The sequence below is a fragment of the Nicotiana attenuata genome, unplaced genomic scaffold (genome assembly GCF_001879085.1).
Source record: "Nicotiana attenuata strain UT unplaced genomic scaffold, NIATTr2, whole genome shotgun sequence".
Taxonomy (NCBI): domain Eukaryota; kingdom Viridiplantae; phylum Streptophyta; class Magnoliopsida; order Solanales; family Solanaceae; genus Nicotiana; species Nicotiana attenuata.
The window spans coordinates 1-14,891 of record NW_017672455.1 but is presented as its reverse complement, the minus strand read 5'-3'; positions in this window follow the sequence as shown (position 1 = coordinate 14,891).

Below are 14,891 nucleotides of genomic sequence, written 5' to 3'. Positions count from 1 at the left end.
GGATAACGGTCTTATGACATTCCGAGAGATTTTATTAACGTACTTCTCATGCATTGCATTCATTTATACATGTACATTGACCCATGACCAGATGGCGTTATATATATATATATATATATATATATATATATATATATATATATATATATATATATATATATATATATATATATATATATGTGGGATATGGGAAAAGGTTACAGCGTTATATATGCACCACCACCTGATCAGCTGGTATACATTGATGATGTTGCCCACAGTGGCCGAGATGATATGATGGGATGCCCTCAGAGGCTTGGTGATGTTACGAACGCATATACCCATTCATGGTATAATATTTACAGAGTTATAAGTATTAATGATTCACAGAGTTATTCAGACTTACATGTTGAGTCTTTTACTCAATGTTACTCCCATGTCTATTGTTTACTTATTTTCATTCCTTACATACTCGGTAGATTATTTGTACTGACGTCCCTTTTGCCTGGGGACGCTACGTTTCATGCCCGTAGGTCCCGATAGATAGGTTGAGAGTCCTCCAAGTAGGCTATCAGCTCAGCAAAAGGTGTTGGTGTGCTCCATTTACTCCGGAGTTGCTTATTTAGTCAGTACGATTTGGTCATGTATTGATTGGTATGGCGGGGCCCTGTCACGACCTTTATGATATTTATCTACTCTTAGAGGCTTGTAGACATATGTCATGTATGTAATAGATTGTATGGCCTTGTAGGCCTATGTTTAATATACGAGTGATCATTTTTGTCTTATAGGCCCGTATGTCTTATGTATAAGTTGGTATTACATGTTTTATTCTAGTTATCCTACGGCAGCCTTTCTGTCTCATTTACCTATGATAGCATGATACGAAAAGATATATTATGTTGGTAATCGGTTGAGTAAGGTACCGGTTGCCCGTTGCGACCCATCGATTTGGGTCGTGACAACCCAAATCAACTATGGTCACCCATAATAAATAAATAACCCTCCGAAAGTCCACAGTGACTAAATCACAACAAACAGTACCCTCTGACTAACCTTAGCTACATTTTCACAGTCCACAACCACGAAACAATTTACTCATGAGAACTCCCAGTCTCCAAATCCATAGAACACACGAATCACCATATCTGATCCCAACTCCACTGACCGAATATCTGACACATCTCTCATACACGATCATCCCGTGAGGAATGCTTCTCTGATTCTTCCGTGCCATATCACAAAATCTGAGTATCAGCAGTCGATCAATTAGATGAGTACCACAATACCGATGGAGTAACCATAAATCAAAACACATTGTCCCCTTCTGAAATGTATACCCTCATCAATCCACACTAAATAGTAATATCATCCACCTAGTCATCTGAAACTGCCTAAAAATACCCTGTGCCTGCTCATGCAAATCTCAATCTCACACAACACACCTCATGTACCTTGCCATTGTAGGAAAAGTACAAAAATCTCAAAATCCACTCCGAGTCATAGTAAACTACATACTCAACCAGTTAGAAACCTTCCATTTGATCTCATCCATGAGAAAATCCTTATTCGCAACATGTTCCACACACCGGTAGGAAATATACACCTCGAACCATGGTAGAACCATTGAGAACTCTCCGAATCCCATTTGCACAAAACCCAACCGTCAGGACTGAATCCTTCTAACCCCACCAAGCTACACAGGTCACCAAAACCCAAGAGCATTGCCACGAAACACCTGTAGGAACTCATCACCTCATAAACACCCAAAGAACTAATCATACCCATTACCATGCCGATCCAACCTACTACCAAGTTGTCCTATCTATCCGAGTTCCTTCTGAATTGCATTCACATTGATACTTCTGCTCGCCATAATACCTCAATCCTCAACCCAGACTCACCACACGAGACCCTAACATAAAACCACACCGCCCTAAGGCTCATAAGCCGCTGAATGCTCTCTTAAGCGCCCGAAAAGTACCACGACCGAGATACCCACGTTGAAGAGACCTACTGTGAATTTCATGTTGTTCATCTTACTTTCCTGATACTGAAATATAGAATCCACAACGATGTAGAAATACTGCGAGCCTCGACAACATCCAATGTAAACCTTAGTTTCTAGCCACTTACACATCTTGAAGATCCCCAATTGTTACATATAAATCTTGAATCCATTAGAACCATTCTCGAGATTCATCCACTCTACTCAGGTCTCAACTAACTGATCAAATAAACTGAATGACCTGTGTCCCATTAGCACTCCAACACCCAAGGAAGTAACCCCACCTTAATGCAACCAGATAGATTTCTGCTCCACGCACATTACATCCTTCGCCAATAACAACTCAAATCATTCCATGATTACCATATACTCATAAAGGCTAATACAACTCATATCCAGAAATCCCCTTTACTCGAGTCATCCTTGATCTCAACCTCTGCAAGTCATAACAGATTCACCAGTATACCTCAAACTGAAACTAGTACAACGCTTAGCCGTGCAATCAACTTATCAATAGCAGACTCCCCCACTTGGCTCAAAGCCATAGATCAAAACACACAAAAACTAACAATGCCCATACTCTGTTACTGTCATAATACCATAGTGAGATTCAACTAAATCCTTCATAAGCTCATGCAACACAAACCATCTAGTATTTGAAATCATCTGCAAATCTCGCATTCACCCTCATAACAGTCAAGCCCACTCTCATAAACGATCCAAACTCAAATTGCAACACGTATATTTCACTGGTAAAAGAGGACTCCCAGCAACCAACATATGGATCACACAAACCTCAGAACACCTCGCAGGAGATGATCCACCTGCTTAGCCTCACACTGGTATCTCTCTATACTCCTCCATAATCATAACTATCATGCAATCACTTAATCCCCTTGAGTCTGAACTCATAACACAACATGAAGATCTACCTCACTCCATAACTAAACTACATGAGAGGTCCTTCAACACACCCATAGCTCGAGGCCATACGCCAACTCAAAACAGAAGTCAAACACCTAATAGTCCTTGCTACATCTCCAACAAACTCTTCTTGTCACATTCGAACAATCTGAACACATCTTGCAATCAAATCATGCTCACCCCATAGTCATCCAGTCACAAATCCCACCAATAAGGACACAAACGGACATATAAGTCCCAAATGCACGTGGTCACACAATCGAAATCTCAATAATCAAGCCACAGACAAAACCCGACCTCAAGTCCTCTAGACCGGCCTATAATCAACATGCCAAAATCACATCTCGCACCTCAACCATGGAACTACAAGCCGTTAATGCACAGCTGATACCAAGCGCTCATGTGCGCACACGAATGCGTGGAAGGAATTCATGGAGTTACGCTTCAAGCTGACTCAATGCCGCGCGATAAGGATTCCAGAATGTGGAATTTCCTAAAGGTTCTGCGGCCTCTCGAAGATAAGTACAGACGTCTCCGCACCGATCCGCAAGGCTCTACTAAACCCGCTCATGACTCGTGAGACCTATGTAACCTAGGCTCTGATACCAACTTGTCACGATCCAAAAACCAACCCTGTCGTGATGGCGCCTATCGTGGTACTAGGAAAGCCGACATATTATCAAAACAAATCGATATTTTCATTTCAAAGATAATTCCCCAACTATTTAATATAAAACCTTCATAAAGGAGTTAAAATCAAAACAATAGTGCGGAAAAGAAAGCCCCACATTGGGGTGTCACCAGTCATGAGCACCTACTGCAACCGTCTGACAATATCAAGACTAACATAGTCTGGAAATAACTGAATACAACTAAGGGAAGATAAAGAAGGAGGAAATTAGGGTTGTCATCGTCGGGCAACTACCTTGCTAACTCTGATGTATCTGCAACTGAATAATCAACACCCACTACCGTGTCTAGAAACGCATGGATCTGCACACAAGGTGCAGGGAGTAACGTGAGTATGCCAACTCAGTAAGTAACAACAGTAAATAAAGGCTGAGAAGTAGTGACGAGCAGTAATGCAAGTAAAGTTCATATCGCAGAAACTCAGTAAAATACGGTACGCTTTTAAAACCATAGTTTGAATCAAATCAACTTGTTTAAATCCAGTTCCAGTAAAATCATTTAAAAACATCTTTCAATAGTTTTCGAACGAAGGTTCAGTGAAATAATGAGTAAAAAGATGAAATCGTAAACAGCCTCTCGGGCAACATCACTCGTATACAGCCCCTCGGGCAAACATCACTCATATGTGGCCCCTCGGGCAAACCTCACCATCACTCATATACACCCCCTCGGGAAAACCTTACCATCGCTCATATACAGCCCCTCGGGCAAACCTCACAATCACTCATGCCTCCAGTCACTCAGCACTCGCACTTAGTAGGTACCTGCGCTCACTGGGGGTGTGCAGACTCCGGAGGGGCTCCTTCAGCCCAAGCGCTATAACAAGCCAATAATGGAATAAATAAATCAGGCCCTCAGCCTCACTCGGTCATGAATTAGTAAAACATGATGCGGCGTGCAGCCCGATCCCATAAATATCCTCACAAATTAGGCCCTTGGCCTCACTCAGTCATAACCTCTCCAGCCTCTCGGGCTCTCAGAAAACAAGGCATTCAGCCCAAACAACATTTATATAATGCATCAAAAAGGAGTAATAGAGACTGAGTTATGCATTAAATAAGTATAAACATGACTGAGTACAGATTTCCAATTGTAAACAATGAGAGGATAGCAAGGAAAGACCTCTAAGGGTCCAAACAACACTGGTATAAGGCCTAAACATGACATCCAGTCTGATTTATGGAAATTCTTTCTAAAACAAGTGAGAAACATGTAGTTTCAGAAAAATATTCAACTTTAAAGTTGATACGTGATAGACCAAGTCACAATCCCCAACGGTGCACGGCCACACGCCCGTCACCTAGCATGTGTGTCACCTCAAAATAGTCACATGACACAAAATTCGGGGTTTCATGCCCTCAGGACTAGATTTACAATCGTTACTTACCTCAAACCAATCAAATCTCTACTCCACGATGCTCTTGCCCCTCGACTCGGCCTCCAAATGCTCCAAATCTATTCACAACCAGTACAATACCATCAATATATGCTCATGGAATGAATTCCATAAGAAAACTATCAAACTAGACCAACAACCCGAAATTGGTTCAAACCCGGCCCCAGGCCCACGTCTCAAAATCCGACAAAAGTCACCAAACTTGAAAGCCCGTTCACTCACGAGTCCATACATACAAAATTTATCAAAATCCGACTCCATTTGGCCCCTCAAATCCTCAAATCAAATTCTCTAAAATCCCAAGCCCTAACCCCTCATTTTCACCCCTAATCCCCACTAATTAATTGATAAAACAACGGGAAAACACCATAGATAGGAGTATTAGAGCTCAAGCAACTTGCCTCACTAAACTACCTTGAATCTCCCTTCAAAATCACTCCAAAGGCTCCAAAAACCGACTTGAAAAATGGTGGAAATGAACCAAAATTCGCGAAGTGTTCTATTTTTACTTTCTGCCCAGGCCTTTCACACTTGCGGCTAAATATGCGCACCTGCGGTGCCGCATCTGCGCAAGAACCTCCGCACTTGCGAAAAATCATTACATCCCCCAACTTTGCACCTATGCTCCATATCCACATCTGTGACTACGCAGGTGCGGAAAAGACCTCGCACCTGCGGCTACTGCTTGAACTCCTCACTTCCGCTTCTGCAGGTACCTATCCACATCTGCGGTCTCGCAGATGCGACCTCCCCTACGCACCTACGGACCCAGCCTATCTCAACTCCGTCCGCACCTGCGAACTCCCAACGTGGGCTTGTGACCTCGCACCTGCAGCTCCCCTTCCGCAAGTGCGGAAAACACCAGCAGCTTCAGAAACCAGCAAAACCAGCTATCTCCCAACACCAATAATTGATCCGTTAACCACCCAAATCACACCTGAGGCCCTCGAGACCTTAACTAATCATACCAACAAGTCATATATCAACATACGAACTTAGTTGAACCTTTGGAACACTCAAAACAACATCAAAACACCAAATTACCCTCGGATTCAAGCCTAAGAACTTCTAAACTTCCAAATCCTGTAAACGACGCCGAAACCTACCAAACCACGCCCGAATGACCTCAAATTTTACACTCACGTTACAAATGACACTACGAACCTACTCCGACTTCTGGAATTCCATTCCGACCCCGATAACAAAAGTCCACTCCCGGTCAAACTTTCCAAAATTCCAACTTTTCGCCATTTCAAGCCAAATTCCACAACGGACCTCAAAATCACGATCAAGATGCGCTCCTAAGTCCAGAATCACCCAATGGAGCCAACTGAACCATCAAAAATCTAATCTGAGGCCAAATACTAAAAAGTCAAACTTGGTCAAGCCTTTCAAATTTAAAGCTTCTAGTTGAGAATCATTCGTCCAACTTGAATTCCGAATAACCTGAACATCAAAACCAACGATCCACATAAGTCATAATACTTCATACAGAGATACTCATGCCCACAAACAACTGAGCGAAGTGCAAATGCTCAAAACGATTGATCGTGTCGTTACAAGTAAGTCGCAAATGCTTCTTTGGCAGCACAAACATGTCTAGTGGCTACAGAGTCAATCCACCACTCCTTCGAATGTCCAACTAGTTTGCATTGTGAAAGCATTGCACATAGATCATCAATTTCATCATTATTCTCCTCTATGTTGGCCTGTCCCTTCTTCTTATCCTTTTTCGGGAGACGACAATTAGGGGCTTTGTGACCAGCTTTTCCACAATTGTAGCAGTTTTCCTTGAATTTCTTTTTGTTCTGCTCCTTAGTCTATCCAGAAGACCTCTTCCTCTTCTTACTTTTTGGATTAGTCTCCTCAACGATATTAGCTCTCATGATCGTTGAATATCTATGAGACTTCTTCTCGGCTGTTTTGTTGTCTTCCTCAATCTTGAGATGAATCATAAGATCTTCCAACTTCATTTCTTTGCGCTTGTACTTAAGATAGTTTTTGAAATCACTCCACAAAGGAGGCAATTTTTCAATCATTGCCTCCACTTGAAATGCTTCATTCACGATCATACCTTCAGCAATAAGGTCGTGAAAAATAAGTTGAAGTTCTTAAACTTGGGTTCCAACAGTTTTGCTGTCTATCATGTTATAGTCTAGAAACTTGGCAACCACAAACTTCTTCAAGCATGCATCTTCAGTCTTGTACTTCTTCTCAAGTGCGTCCCATAATTCTTTCGAAGTATTCATAACACTGTAGACATTGGTCAAGTCATCCCCCAAAGCACTTAGGGTATAGCCTTTGAAAAGAAAATCCGCTTGTTTCCACTCCTCAATAATCATAAATTTCTCGTTGCCCGGCATGTCCGCGGCAGGCACTAGAGGGTCTTCACTAGTGAACTTCTGCATACCAAGTGTGGTAAGCCAGAAAAACACCCTTTGCTACCATCCTTTGAAGTTGGCTCCAGAAAATTTTCCTGGTTTCTCGGCTGGTGGAAGAGCAGTTCGGCTTGACGAGGCTATCGTCGTTGCTGCAACAGTCGCAGAAGAATTTCCGTTATTAATTGCTATTTCTCATTGTCAACAACAGAAGAATTCAGTTAATGGGAAAAAATAGAACAGTAAAAATTGCTGTAATTAACGATAAACAATACGTATAATAAATAAAAATTGAAGTTTTTTTATACTATTTCACAGAAAACGATGAAGTTTTTATGTTCTTCAAATCGTTTCTGAATTTTAATACTCCGATGAAGTTTTTATATCTTCAAATCAGAATAAAAAAATTCAAAAGGAGTAGAAAACCACACAGTTTTTAATCTCCCAAAACAGAATACAGATTATAATAAAAAAATAATAATTTCCTTAATATTGTTAGTCAATCTGTATTACTATAATAAATAATTAAACAGTAAACTTTTTGAAATAGAAACAGAAACATAAATTTAGTAGCAACAGAATGTCGAAATAATATCTGAAAATAATTTCGGAATAAATCAAGCCCACTGAATGCACGGTGTGTCAGAATAAATCAAGCCCACGAGGTACTGGAATATTATCCTCCCAAGATAGAAAGATTTTAACTCACCAATGTATTGGTACCAAAAACGCTGATGAACTTCGAACCACTCAATGGTCGTAAAATACACTGGAAAATTTATGCAAAAAGAAGAAGAAAAAGATCAGAAAATTTTGTAAGGAAATATTTATAGACTTTCTGGCACTTGTGAGCACGTGATTTTTGCCCTACATGAATTACTCCTAGAAATTCAAACAAAATGATTTCTTTCATTATGTTACAATTTTGTGGATTTTTTTTGGTGAAATTTTAGGTTAATTGACTGCATTTTATCTGCGCATTTTAATTAGTAAAAACACAAAAAATACCTGGCATTTGCATTTAGGATTTAATTTCACATTTTAGGATTATTTAGTAGTAAAGTTACTTTAGAAAATTAAAGAAAATAGCAAAAAATGGTTTTTTTTTTTCAGCACCCCATTCAAAAATGGTTCTGGGCCATTTAATTAAGTTCTGCCCAACCCAAACACGCCCTAGGCCAGCCCAACCCACGTCCCAACCCGGTCCAGTCCCACACCCCACCCAAAACGACGTCGTTCCCTTTCTCTTTAATCTGGTCCGTCGATGTATCTCAATCCAACGGCCACGAACTTAGGAGTTATATGTATATAACTGTCCGAACTCATGCCCCCCCCTCTCAGACCCCCCCTATTCGTCTAAAAGACCAGCCGCCTTTATACCCACCATCCACCACCTCCCTCCGCCGCCTGCCGCCCGCCGGAAATCGCCTGCGGCGGCGGCCGGTCACCAAACGCCTCCAAAAACACACCACAACGCCTCCTCCATCTCCTCATTCCCAATCTGGGATCAGTCTTCCTCAATGCCCTTCCCAACTCCTCGAATCTTCAAAATTACCGTCACCGTCTCCGCCGTGTCCGGCGGCGGTCACCCCAAACCTGTCCAAAATCACACCTCATGCTCCTCTCCTCCTCTCCTTTCCACATCCATGTCTATTTTCCCTCAAATCACTCGAATTCCTCGAATTCCGATTCAAAGTTCCGCCGCGAAACCCTAATTTCTCCAAACAGTCCCAGATTAATACCATACACTCCCCTCAGCCTCCTCTACCCAAATCCCTAAACCGTTGTCCCCAAATCCAACAGGCACTGATACAATTTCAAATCTAGGGTTGGAGAGGTTTGAACCTCTTCTGGGGTTTTGAAGGTTCGACTTGGCTCAGTTGATGTATTGTGTTTAGTAAAGTCCGAGTCAGTAAGTTCTTCCTTCTTTATTCAATTTTTTCCGTTTATGGTTGATTCTCTGCTCATGCTTTTGATTTTCTGTAGTTTAATCTTGTATGTGGATTGATTCTGTTCTCGTGATCTTGTGTGAATCAATGTTTGTCTCTACTAGTTTCGGGCTAGTCGTTACTGATTAGTTTAGTTAGGCTTCATCCTTGTTTAGCCTTCTATTCGTTTTTAGGATTAATCTTGACTCAATTTTGATTCATATGCTTGATTTCAATTATTTGATCAATAGATGTTACTTTTAATTTGATTTTAACCTAGTTCATTTATCACTAATCCTTAGTTCACTGACCAGCCTAGGTAATGAGTGGAGTCAATGTGAATAATCTAGATTTTTGCTAACCATGGTCAATTATTGACCAATTATCAGGGTTGGAGGTTCAGGTCTGCTTGGTCAGTAATTTCAGGGGATTCAAAGGGTAGTTTAGGCATGGAAAAGGGTAGTTTCATTAAGTTTGGTAATTATTGAAGTAAAGTAAGGGTAGAATAGGAATTGTAATGGGTATAGAACCTTCTAGGATGGACTATAGTACAGATTTCAATAGAATAGGTGTAGTTACTTGTGTAACAAGTCAGAAAATAAAGGGTAAAAAATAGAATTAGAATAGGGACTAAGGGGTAAAAGGAAAATCTGAAATTGGACCCTAAGTTCACCTATAAATAGGCATTCATTTGCCTTGATTCACAAGTTTGGAGCCTCCAAAAGTTCCCCCAAAAGCTCCCTCTTGAATTTCAGGCCTGATTTTTAAAATTTAAGCTTGCAAAATCCAAAAACAGTAGATAATCGATGAAAAATCCAAAAATACATTACTATTCCACCAGATAATTCGAGCTAGTTTGAATTCTGATTGTTGAGATCTATTCTTCTAGTTTCGAGTTTCAGAGGTCCATTAATTTGATTCTAGAGCAATTTTCAAGTTGGATTGTTTGACTTTGGATAATTTCTGGTTCGTTGAGACTGTTATGGGTCAATTCAAGTGGATTTGAGATAGCTAATTGGGTGTCTAAAGTATTTCGGTATTACTGGGATTATTTGGTCTACCCCGTTTGATTTTCAAAACACTCCTGGGCTTTGAGTTTGATTCTGCATTGCTGCTGCCTCTCATTTCTGCTGCTGACATTCCTCTTTTCTCTATTATTTTACACTTCCAGGTACACATCTGAACCATGTATTGGTGTAGCTTTGACGTTGAAATGCTGAAATGAAATACATCATACATTGGCTTCCTGAAATCCATGTGTCCAAGCTGCCATAATGAAATAGATGATAGATGATTTGTATTTGTCTAGGTCTTCTTTTGATTTGTATTGACATTGTATAATTGGACTGAAACTGGGCTGTAGTGGACATATATTGGATGGGTGAGCTACGGGCTTGCGCGTGCTCGTTGGAACTGTTAGTAGTATGTTTGTGTTTAGTATAATAACATCGGGTAGCTAATTCATAAGGTTAAGAATGACGCGAATTAGGACTGGTTTTCTGGAAATGCTGTTCGGATAATCGTTGTTATTTGTAGGTTAGTTGATTTTAAATGTACATTACTCATAAATCCAGGTTGAATCGTTGTCTATTAATTGAAGTTTAAGACTGGCGTATATAATCCTATAAGCATGAAGTCCAATTGATTCTTTGGTTTTAGTCTATTCACGTTTGATTGACATTGCCGTGTGCATTTAAAAGGAGCAAGTTAACATGATAAGATAGGCTGCAAACATTGTTCGAAATAGTCATTGCTGTTTATACCAGATTTCAACGCATATTGGAATTTGTTCAAGATAGATTAACTGAAGTTTGCAGGCTCGATTTTGTATTTGGCCTAAAAATGTTAGCCCGCCTCAAATTAAAAGTGACACTGGGCTTTTGGGTTTGTCAATGGTCTAAGCGGCCCAGTCTCTTAAAAATGAAACCTGGACTGCTTTGGAACGCCCAGATATGGAACGTCCTCATCTGTTCAGTTGCTAGGCCCAATTGTTTGAAGATTGAATTATGGAATTTTTGGCCATTCACATCTGCTAATTAATTAGGGTTCTTCTTTTAGAGACAACTTAAGCAGAGAAGTGTAGTTTGCTTTTAGGTTGGCCTTTGATAATAAAATGAGATGAGCCTCGCTAAATAAAACACATAAATCGCGGGGCCCTCAATAAATGTTATATAAAAATACTTAGAATTCGGGCGGACCGTTTAGCGAATTTCACGGTCTTCCCCAAAGATAATAAATGCGTAGTTGCTTTAGGCGCGTATTTTAATAATATTACCTTCCTAAATGTGGGTGCACATTTATGTGACCCAAATCCAAATCTCAACGAAGTTGAAATGTGTTGCAATCACGGGTGCACTGGTGCGACGTGGTTCGAGACGCATTTTCACGACGTTGCAATTCTTATTAAAAATAACAATAAAAACGGTTTACTACTAAAAGGCATATAGGTTAGAATACGTTTTAAAATCAGATAAAAGCAAACACAACAGTTGAGCGACCGTGCTAGAACCACGGAATCCGGGAATGCCTAATACCTTCTCCCGGGTTAACAGAATTCCTTACTCAGAGTTCTGGTTCGCGGACTGTTAACAGAGTCATAATTTCCTCGGATTGGGATTCAACCGGTGACTTGGGACACCATTAATCTCCCAAGTGGCGACTCTGAATGTTAATAATAAATCCCGTTCTGACTGTCCTTTAATTGGAAAAACTCCTTTACACCCTCACAGGTGTAAAAAAAGGAGGTGTGACAGCTCTGGCGACTCTGCTGGGGAGGAGAACCCAGAACTTTGGTTCAGGGTTCAGAATTCGAGCTTAGATATATTGTTGTATTTGGCTTTATCTGATTTTTTTTCCTACATGTTTCATGCTTAATGTGCAAAATGTTGCTTTTTACCGCTTTGATATTATCTGGATTGTATATAAACTGTGGCGAAACCCTTCTCTTCTCACCTCCGGGGATGTGCTCACTGGTGGAGACTCCCTATTTTGTTAGTGTCAATACCCTGAAATAAGAAAGAGGCCGGACAAGTTACTAAGCCGGATGGCCTTTTGGTTCCCGGTACGTAGCCCCCTCCTCGACTCGAGTTGTCCGCTCGGGTACACAGTCTAGAACACATACCCAGGTTTTGAACCTAGAAGAACTTGACTTCATACCGGATCCCTAGTAGGAACGCTTATCTGCATCACGTGCATTTTGACTTAGGGGACTCAACACAGGGGTTGGGTCCGTCTAGGACAGGTGTACCCGGAATAATGGACCATCCTGATGCATACTACTTGTGCATTTATCTGTTTTGGACTCGCATGCTGACCGGCCTTGAATATCTGGAAAATTGAAAAACAAAAAGGGGAAAAGAGAAAATAGTAGTGTGGAGAGTTAATTACCTATATTAGAAAAACCAATGTCCAAATAGTGCCGAAATGCTGCCGAATTTTGAGAAAATAAAAAAAAAGAAGAAAAGTTCTTTTTAAGTTTGCCAATGGAAAAGAAAACCAAAAAGAGTTTTATTTTCAAATTAGTTTATTTTATTTGCCGCTGAAAAGAATATATATAAAAAAAAATAATAAAAAGACTCTTGCTTTCAGAAATAGTGTATTTGCCAAAAACAAAAAGAGTCTTGTTTTCAAAATAGTTAGATTTATTTGCCCGAACTACGCTGGTTTGATTCTCACCGGATGTGAGATACGTAGGCAACCCTCATCGGGTCCAACCTCCCCTTTTGCAAAACTAGCCAAAAATGCCAAAATTTTTAATTTCATCATGAATAAGTCGGTGCCGTCATTCTTATTTAAAATAAGCCGAATGTCCCCAAAAGGGCGCCGGAAGGCTGTTTTTGCAAGAATGGCCACCCTGAGTCATTTTTAACGGTTGGCAGGCACAGCCTTAAAATCTTCTTTATGAAGTGCTGGAAGGCCGTATCCGCAATATCGGCTGTTTGTTTAAATTGGAAATTGGAACAGAGATTGTGCCATTTTTCTCCTTTAGGTCAAAATAAGTGATTAAAATCACCTTAATAAATGTGCAGGATGAGCACGACTCAAAATGAATTATTTTCCATCATGCATAAAATCCCTTTGGAGTTACGTCTGTGGTGGAACGATTTAGGCGGAGAAGGGCAAGATGCAGTCAAGAAACATTTGAAAGGGCTTACCGGTTTGCTCGATATTGCGCCTCGGGGATATATTATTAGAGCACTGGTTACATGTTGGGACCCAGCACATAATGTGTTCCATTTTTCGGACTTTGAGCTTACCCCAACATTAGAGGAAATAGCTGGCTACATTGGAAAGGATGAGGTTCCGTTGAGGCACAAATACTTGGTTGCCCCCAGAGTTGTAGCCGTGCACAGATTTCTAGATTCGTTGAAGATAGTCCGAACCGTCCATAACACAGATCTGGCAAATGGCTTTTGTACTCTGAGCTTCATATATCATCGATATGGCCATATCGGGGGGTTCAACAACCCAGAAAGTAAGATATGTAGCAAAGGAAACCGCCAAAAGTGGGAGGAGCATCGACGTTTCGCCTTTATGGTAGCTTTCCTGGGGCTTCTGGTATTTCCAAGAAAGGATGGGAACATTGACATAAAAATAGTTGGGGTCGTCAGCACAAGCCAAAAGTACACTAGCACCCATGATATTGGCTGACATCTTCCGTGCTCTTACGGCTTGCAAGGCCGGGAAAGCTTTCTTCGAAGGGTGCAGTCTATTGTTACAAATGTGGATGATCGAGCATCTGTGTCATCGCCCTCAGTTTTTGAGCTATGGGACTCCAGAAAAAACATGCATAGAAGAGTTTTACACGAGGATCAAAGGGGTTGAATTGCCAGAAGGAGTCACAGGTTGGACAACATATTTTCGGTCTCTCACTGCAAGCCAAATAGAGTGGACACTGGGATGGTTACCCGTTGATGAAATCGTATACATGCCGGCAGCCCGACCAGATTTCCTTCTGATGGGGCATAGAAGCATTCAGCCTTACGCACCGTATCGAGTGTTGAGGCAGCTGGGGAGATGTCAGATTGTACCTAAGGATGATGATCTTAGTTTGCAAGTGGTTGAGATTGGCCCTGATGGCCAGTTTCCTGAAGCAATGGTCCGCCAGGTCTGGAGCGAATGTCAATATTTGGCGGCAAACACTTGTGTTCGAGATCGAGCCAAAGGAGAAGTGTCTCCTGATTATCAGGCTTGGTATAGAAGGGACGTTGCATTCGGAAGACCGGCCAAAAGACCTCACATCCAGGAATTTGTTGAATCATCACAAGAACAGTGGGCTTGGTTAGCTAAGGAAAATGAATACAGGACCCGCATAGGAGCATTGGAAAAACAGGTCCAAGACCTCCGATTTGAAAATAGCTTGCAAGCCTCGGCTGATGAAGGTGAGAAAAACCAATTGGCCAAAGAGAATGAAGCCTTGCGAGCCCGAATCCAAAAAATGAAGTTAGAGGCCGATAATCCTGTCAGGAGTGCCAAAGATGCAAAGCTTATAGCAAATCTAAGGCAAAAGGTGAACGACTACAGTTTTGACCGCAACAAGGCAGAAAAGGAATTAGCTGGGGTCCGAAAAAAATTGGCTAAAAATGCAG